Consider the following 7,550-nt stretch of genomic DNA (forward strand, 5'->3'; position numbering starts at 1 on the left):
GATCTCCCAGGAGGGTGCAGTTTTTTTGGAAACTGTTCGAACTTGCTCAGGGTTTACTATGGGTGCAGGATCCATACTTTTATTGGCCGCCGGAATCGGAAGTAGATGTGTTAGGAGAAGAAGGGCACAGTTGCTCTGTACACTCCAACGACTGTAAAATTAAAAAAGTTAGTAATGGGGTAGGACAGATATCAGTAACTCACCCGTCGGGTTCATTGAACAGAGAGAAGCTAACCGACCGTCGTCAGAGTGGCGTTTACAAAACGAGTCACGCAGCAATTTAAAATGTTTCATTGTAGTATAGTCAACACTTTATGTAGTGATTTATTCCAAATATTTCAGCCTCTGCATGCCAAGCTGTAGTCATGTAGCGCGTTATCCAGATGCAATACACCTAACTTGAAGAGGCGGGCACTTTATTAGCGCTCTCTTGCACATTCAACAGAAATGGAAGATGAGGGTAATATCTTGGGCATACGATACGCGGGACAAAACTTTTATCAATCCCAATTCGCCCATATTTCCGTATATACTGTTTCAGGCTTCTGTAACTATTTGAAGATGACGCAGCCCGCATTTCCGGTTTCATCCTTGTAGCCATGCTGAACACTGTTTCCAACTGACGTGCCTCTGGACTAAGAAAAGTGCCCTGGAGGACATTTTCCTAACGTTCATTGAATAAAGATTGGGTATACGAAACTGCTCAACTCCCCTGTCCAAACAAAGCTCCACTTCAACACCCGCAAAAGGTGCAAAGATTTTTTGTATGTGTCACTGCTATGGTCATTTTCTTTAACCCGGTAAGGAGTAGAATGCCAAGATCCCTAGTGTTAATGCTCGGCGGTAACTCATGTCCATCGAGAAGATAAGAAGAATAAGGTGTGCGCCTTCCTGTAGGCAAAAATATGGATCTCTCTGGATCGACTGGTAGCATTTTTTAACGGAAAATTCCCAAAATCATCGTGGGCCCAACTGCAACACCTTCCGGTCGCCTGCAACTTGTTTGGTTCTCCAACGCCACCTAGCGTCGGCTATGATCTCGTGTATTGGTCGATTCCTTTGACTTTCAACGTCTCCCACGAAGGACTGAGTGAAAATGAAAACTTTCGCCAAACCCATACTCGCAAAAGTTTTAGGTAGTTTGTAATAATCTCGTCGACTAAAAGCCGTGTTAAAATGTATCATAGTTACATTCAAATATTATCCATCGTCCATAGCTGTTCAACCGAGTGTGTCCGGTAGCAAGTATATCTCAAACGCGTGATCTTTTTGGAAGGACGTGAGTGAGACGTGATATGCTAGTCTTTCCAGGAAGTGAACTAGAAGCTTCTTAGCTACTTTCGAAAAATTCGTTGGGGGTGGGAGTGAAGCAGATATGTGGGAATGCTATGGCCGCCTCTATCAGTGCTCTAGTAAATAAACTTTCAGCTCGAATACCAGAGGTAAGAGGTCAGTAAGTTTTCAGTAATACGCTTAAGTGGATTACAAAGTTAGTTTTACATGAATATCAATATAACGTAAAAAAACGAAGCGCACAAAATTGGGGAGACTTATCAGTTTATAAGGTTCCTGGCGAGGTTGAGCGAGGAGAGGTCGGACGCAGGGAGTGTTCTCCCGGCGATATTATCACCACATTCGTCCCTCATTTTCCGTGGCCTGATATTTGCTTAGGCTAGATCCAAGGGCCGACGCGAGGTGCAATTTAGGCGGGCTGTGCCAGTGCGTTGAGAAGGCCTGTGTTCTGACATGCGCATGGTGCGTGCGTGGCTGTCCATGTTTTGTCGTTTTATATGTAGTTACAATGAGTGAAACGTGAAAGCAATAATGGGAAACCACATAGCCTCCTTTGAAAGATCACGGAACAGGAGTTGACATGTTGTTGATATGTTGTTCGTCGAGGTCGTACTCGTGTCAAAGTGTCGACGGGTGATTATGAGGCGGGCGAAATAGGATGGGGATAGTAGGTGCAGATGTGTAATTGATCGCGGGAGCAATTAAGCGGAAGTGTAGCCGTTAAACTCTGACCCCTGTAGCAACCGCTATAAAAAGTCGTCAAGGAAGAGGTGATCACATTCGCTAGATTCTTCAGAATAATAGTAGATTTATTTTCCAACTGGTAGGGAGCATACCATCTGATGCATAGTCAGCCGTTGAAACGTGAATGTGGTGGGCAGTGACACAAAGGGATGGTAAGACGAAACAGACAAAAAATAAACGTGCTAAGTAATTGTAAACTGGAAAACAATGAAAACCCATAGTAATGGGGCATGAGGTGCTGCAAGTCCAATGATGAAGCTGGTTGACACGAACTAAAACTGAGAAACAGTTGTTGGCTGCGAGTAACCTTAGGCGGATCAGCAAATGGTCAGGGTCACGGAAAGTACAAGTGAAGATAAAGACATGGAGAAGTTCAAATTGGCGAAAAACGACGAGCTACGTCTCAAAAATATAATCTACTGTGAAACTAATTAGACTCACTGGTGTCACTGTCAGAGAGAAATCTGATGTAAGAGTTAACTGTAAATGGGAGGCAGTCCTGCTGCGTAAGGCCAAACGAACACCGTGAGAAGAATCGCCGGACAAGTGAAATGGGCATAATGTAGCCGCAAATTCAGGATGATGTCAGAATGAGGGGTCGGCCGGTTACATCGAAGTCACTCCAAGGGCGGCCAACGCTAAATGAACATTGTTCGTAGTAGCAGGTGAACGGAGGTGCGAAAATGACATCACAGTCAATAGTCCGAAGGGAATAGTTGCGGGCATTGGGTATGGAAGCACCGTGCCATCACTGGTCTGACGTGCTTCGGTTTCTTAACACCCTATCAGTGGCCCTCATGTTCGAATATCGGTCTAGGGAGGTACAGCTCTATGAGCAGCGGTATTTTTTGTTGGTCATGGAGGTCCATTGAGGTAGAACAAAGCCGATGAAGGATCATAGGCTTTTGGCTTCGATAAGTGGCCCCTTTGGATTCTAAGCACGTTGGGGTCGAAGCTCGGGAAGAGGAAGGAAAAGGACAAGACTAGTAAGGTAAGGTGAGTTTGAGGTGTCAGATGGGACGTACTCTAATAATAAAGTAAAATTTACGTCAAGTTAATCACAACTAGGGTGGTGACCTCAAGCGGCTGAATAAGACAGGATATGGCTGGAAGTACGCTTAAGAGCCTAGCAACCAAGAACTTGTTAAGCTTGCTAACAGGGTGACAAGGGAGCACGCGCTGCGTGTAAAATCTGAATGCAAGCTTGGTCCGTTTACAATATAATCCATGCCAGCACTACGAGGTGAGGTTCATTACAGAGGAACCTAGAAAATAGGGCTACAGGGGAAGTTGGGCTGTTGTGGCGGATAGTAAACTTGTCCGTCTCCGGGTTGCACAATCGGGTGAATCTTTTTCCGTAGGGAAAAACACAAATAGCGTCAACTCTCAATGCTATGGTGGTTGCATCACTGTGATACCCGATGGTGCATACAACACCTAGCCGAATTTTTAGCAACGTTTTTGCTTGCTCACTGGTTTCAATACGCTGCTCTATCACCCATATTCCAACTGACGAAGCAATGCTTACTAGAACAGGTAACCTTTTGAACACGAGTAGAGAGGGGCTGCGCCTTGTAAATGAGGCCAGAGACGGAGCAGCTTTTGGTGTAGAAGTGTTCGCTCATCAGAGGCAGCTGGTCGGAAGAATACACCGGCTCCGTATGTGCCTGGTAACTCCCGTTGATGGACTCAATCGTTACATAGCTGTTGCTTCTTCTTCATAGCTTTGTTTACCTGGCTGAAATTTGCATTTGTAGATAGCCTTCAGCCTGATCTGATTGATGGAAACCACCGGTCTACTGTCAAAAGTGTAGAGAATAGTGAAGCTCCATTTGAGAAAAGGCGCCCGAAGAAAACTTTCGGGAATTCCTCAGAATTAAACTTACATTAGCAGGCGCCCTGTAGGAGTGCTCTGCGTGGGTGCACTTGTTCAGTTTGCTAGGGAATAGGAAGCTCCATTTGAGAAAAGGCGCCCGAAGAAAACTTTCGGGAATTCCTCAGAATTAAACTTACATTAGCAGGCGCCCTGTAGGAGTGCTCTGCGTGGGTGCACTTGTTCAGTTTGCCACATGCTTGAACGTCATAGCGACTCGATTGTTAGACCTAAAGCAGTTAAGGCACGGCTGTAGTGGTCTGGCTACCCAATAAGTTAGAATGTTGAGGAAGTCTGTTCCGGTGGAAAAATACCTGAAAGTTACGTTCATTGTATGTGAGTCAACCTTTTCCACAATTCGCGATTTTTTTCATCCGTTAAGGTATTCAAAGTCGGCGGTGTTTATTCACCTGCAGATTTTGTTCACTTAAACAAATCGCCATAGTAAAGGATTTTCAATAATACAGGAGCATGTACCTTATACATAGACATTCTACACTATGAAGTGGCAAGTCTGAAAATGCCGTAGATTTCGAGAAATCAATCTCATTGTGCGAATAGCCAGCGGCGTCGATGCACGTGACCACGCTTGCATCATGTGAAATTGTACAAGTGCGCGTTTTTGTAGTTTTTCGTATTTAAACAAAAAACGTTTATGCAATTGATGAAATACGTAGTGTTATAATGGAAGTAAAATGAAGGTACAAAACGTCACACAGCATACCTTCCTTTTCTGCATGTGGCTTTACTTCCTGAGGGTTGGCCTGGAATGCAGCACGCACGTATAATGAGTCGTAACTATTGGATCATTCAAGACGTTGAGTACAAAGAAAGAAAGTGGGCAGGGTATGGACAGAGATCCCTCCCTGATTGATCTAAATGGTTTTCACGACCAGAACATGCTGTCCACAAACATCTGTCACCACCGAGAGACTTCTCGCAAAGAGTTGGACCAACTAGGGAAAAGGTGACTCCATCCGTTCGTGTATAATATTGGCTACTGCCTTGACAGATTCCAACTGAAGGTCCCCGGTTATCCCCAAATTAACCATCAAGTACGTTACACAATTCAAGTAAGTGAACACATATGCGATAAGCAGTTTCACAGCTGCTTACCTCCCGCAACAGTTTTTAGAATGTGGTTCTCCTCAGCAACAAACGTGTTTCCAATCAGCATAATTTCACTAACGCTATCTGTTAGGTCATGGAGCAGTCCAAAATATGTATTAAGGATATGTACATGGTCTTCAAGAAGCTGTTATTCTCTGGCAGTTTTGCACCGCATTTCACAGCCGCCTTTAATTTACCGGTGGAATAATTTATCAAATAACCTAGCTACTGTGTTACCCAAAACTCCGTCTGCAGTGATGATTTGAAAGCTGTTCCAAGCTCTTTGAATCTTACGTTGAGTTCTATGCAATTCATTTGTCTTCATCCTTCTAGAAACCGTCGCACGGAATAACTATCGTGAATAAGTATACCCATAACTGCTCCAGTTTTCTGCCTCATGGTGGGTTCACCTGATCCTAGTCCACCTAGCGATGCGTAGTTTTGGAATGTTCATAGATGCACACAATTTGGATAGTTATTCCTTAGATCTTAGATAGATATTCTGTAGATCTTTTTCTTCTTAAAGAACACCGAAGAACGCCAAGTCATGCTGAAATACGATTACGTGTTTTAGGTCGCGTATACCGATAACAAAACGCAAATCGGCGATGGTCCGTGACCTCGAAATTTCGCTCACTTAAACAAAATGCCACGTGCAGCGTGTCACCGGAAGGCGCAAATGGATTAAACCAACTCTCTGTTAACGTCACAACTCCGAAAAATCTATTGTTTCGGCAAAAATGATTTTGTTGTGCAAACAGCCAGCGGCATTTTCGCTGAGCGACCGCTGTTGCGACTCTTGGTTGAATATTATTGACTGGCGCCGATTCCCAACGTGAATTAAAAATTTAGCTTCAAATACTGGGCTTATCTATTCACACCACTGAAGTTGCAATCACTGGAGGCCCGAAATAACAGGAAATGTGAAGCTTCTTCTCTTGATGAGGTCTGTCAAAGGAATGTGGACTTGAGGAGCCTACTCTTGTAAACTGAGTCAACGTTTTCCTTGGATTGTTCTTCTTGTGACATTACATCTGACTTACGATGATTGATCTTTACAGTAGAGACCTCTCAGGGCCGTTAACCGCTACACTTGTGGCAACCAAGCCACGTGATGTTGCTCAGTCCGTGTGAGTACGTCTTACGTTATTATAAGGGCTATGAGAAATGGTCATCTGAGGTCTATGTACCGTCGGCTCTACATCTGTGTTACAATAGGATATTATAAAAAAACTGAGGGTACTCCTTAGGTGCCCCCACATTTCTGTTCAGGCCTTGCTAATTTGAAATTTTGGGGGCCAATTTAAGCGCATGGAGGCATTTGCTGGTGGCGTCGCCCAACTTAAGGATGCAGAGAGAGTGAACGCTTCTTTTGCAACGTGGTAGAAACGATGAGCTAATCCCATGGACACACAGTAAAGCAGCTATAGTGGCCAACTCAGCTTGGATAGACTGGCCTTGCAGAGTATCAGATGGACTTCTATTGCTGGGTTACTGAAGCTCTTGGAAATACGCATTTCAGCAGTTAGTATGTACAACAAGATTGCGAATTAAGATGCACATGCTTCGTCAAATAATAGGCCAATTAATCAACTGACCAATGGCCACCAAATGATATTAATAACCTCAACAGTAGAGTGCACCTCATGCACAAATAGTTGTGGCTATGGTCTACAATATTGCAACTTTGGGTATAATAAGTGGAATGGGAGACGACGTGATCCGAAAACTAACAAAAGCTTCGTTGGATGTCTTGAGCCCGATCATATGGTCAAATATGCCGTCTCGCAAAATGGACCCAGCCCGCAAGCGGCAGTTGGCCTCGTAGGCCGATGCACTGTGATGTTTACTGTAAGACTAGTGAATAGTCGGGATGCCGAATCGTGAATTAGACTTGAATGATTTGAATAATGACGTGTTCGAGCTACCCAGTAGGAGATCAAATGACCATGCATTCTTCCACCGTAAAGTTGATTGCCACGAAGAAGTTAGGATAGTGTTTGCTTTCGAAACCAAACAGCAGTCAAGTGCATAAGTGGCGGCAGAGACTTGAGAAATGATGGGCAGTACGCTATTTTTTTCTCGATACTTGAAGAAGACGTAAACAATGCTTACCTCACCAATGAGGGTTCCGTAAGTAGGGTGGTTCCACGTTGTCTCCTTCCGCTTCACCCCGTTCTCAGCTTCGGCAGACACAGCAAACTATATACGGAGGTATTTTAATGAGCTGTATTCCAGTCTGTAAGCTTAAGGCTGTCTTACTTTGCTTCCTTATTAAAACATAAGTTATGTTGGCTGCTATTCAGAAAATATGCTGAGAGGATCGCGCCAACAATCGAATAGATCGGATTGAAGTCCGTTAAATTGGGATTGGGGTTCGCTGACGGGTTACCTCAATATATTCCAAATCAGCTTCCATCTTTCTGGCGCTACATCTTCGAAATATTTTTGTCATTTTACACTGGAGTGTACAGGCACAAACAGTGAACGAGAGTTCTGAACAGCAGGGTCGAACTTCTTTTTTATAATA

This window comes from Opisthorchis viverrini (assembly GCF_000715545.1).
Source record: "Opisthorchis viverrini unplaced genomic scaffold opera_v5_87, whole genome shotgun sequence".
Taxonomy (NCBI): Eukaryota; Metazoa; Platyhelminthes; class Trematoda; order Opisthorchiida; family Opisthorchiidae; genus Opisthorchis; species Opisthorchis viverrini.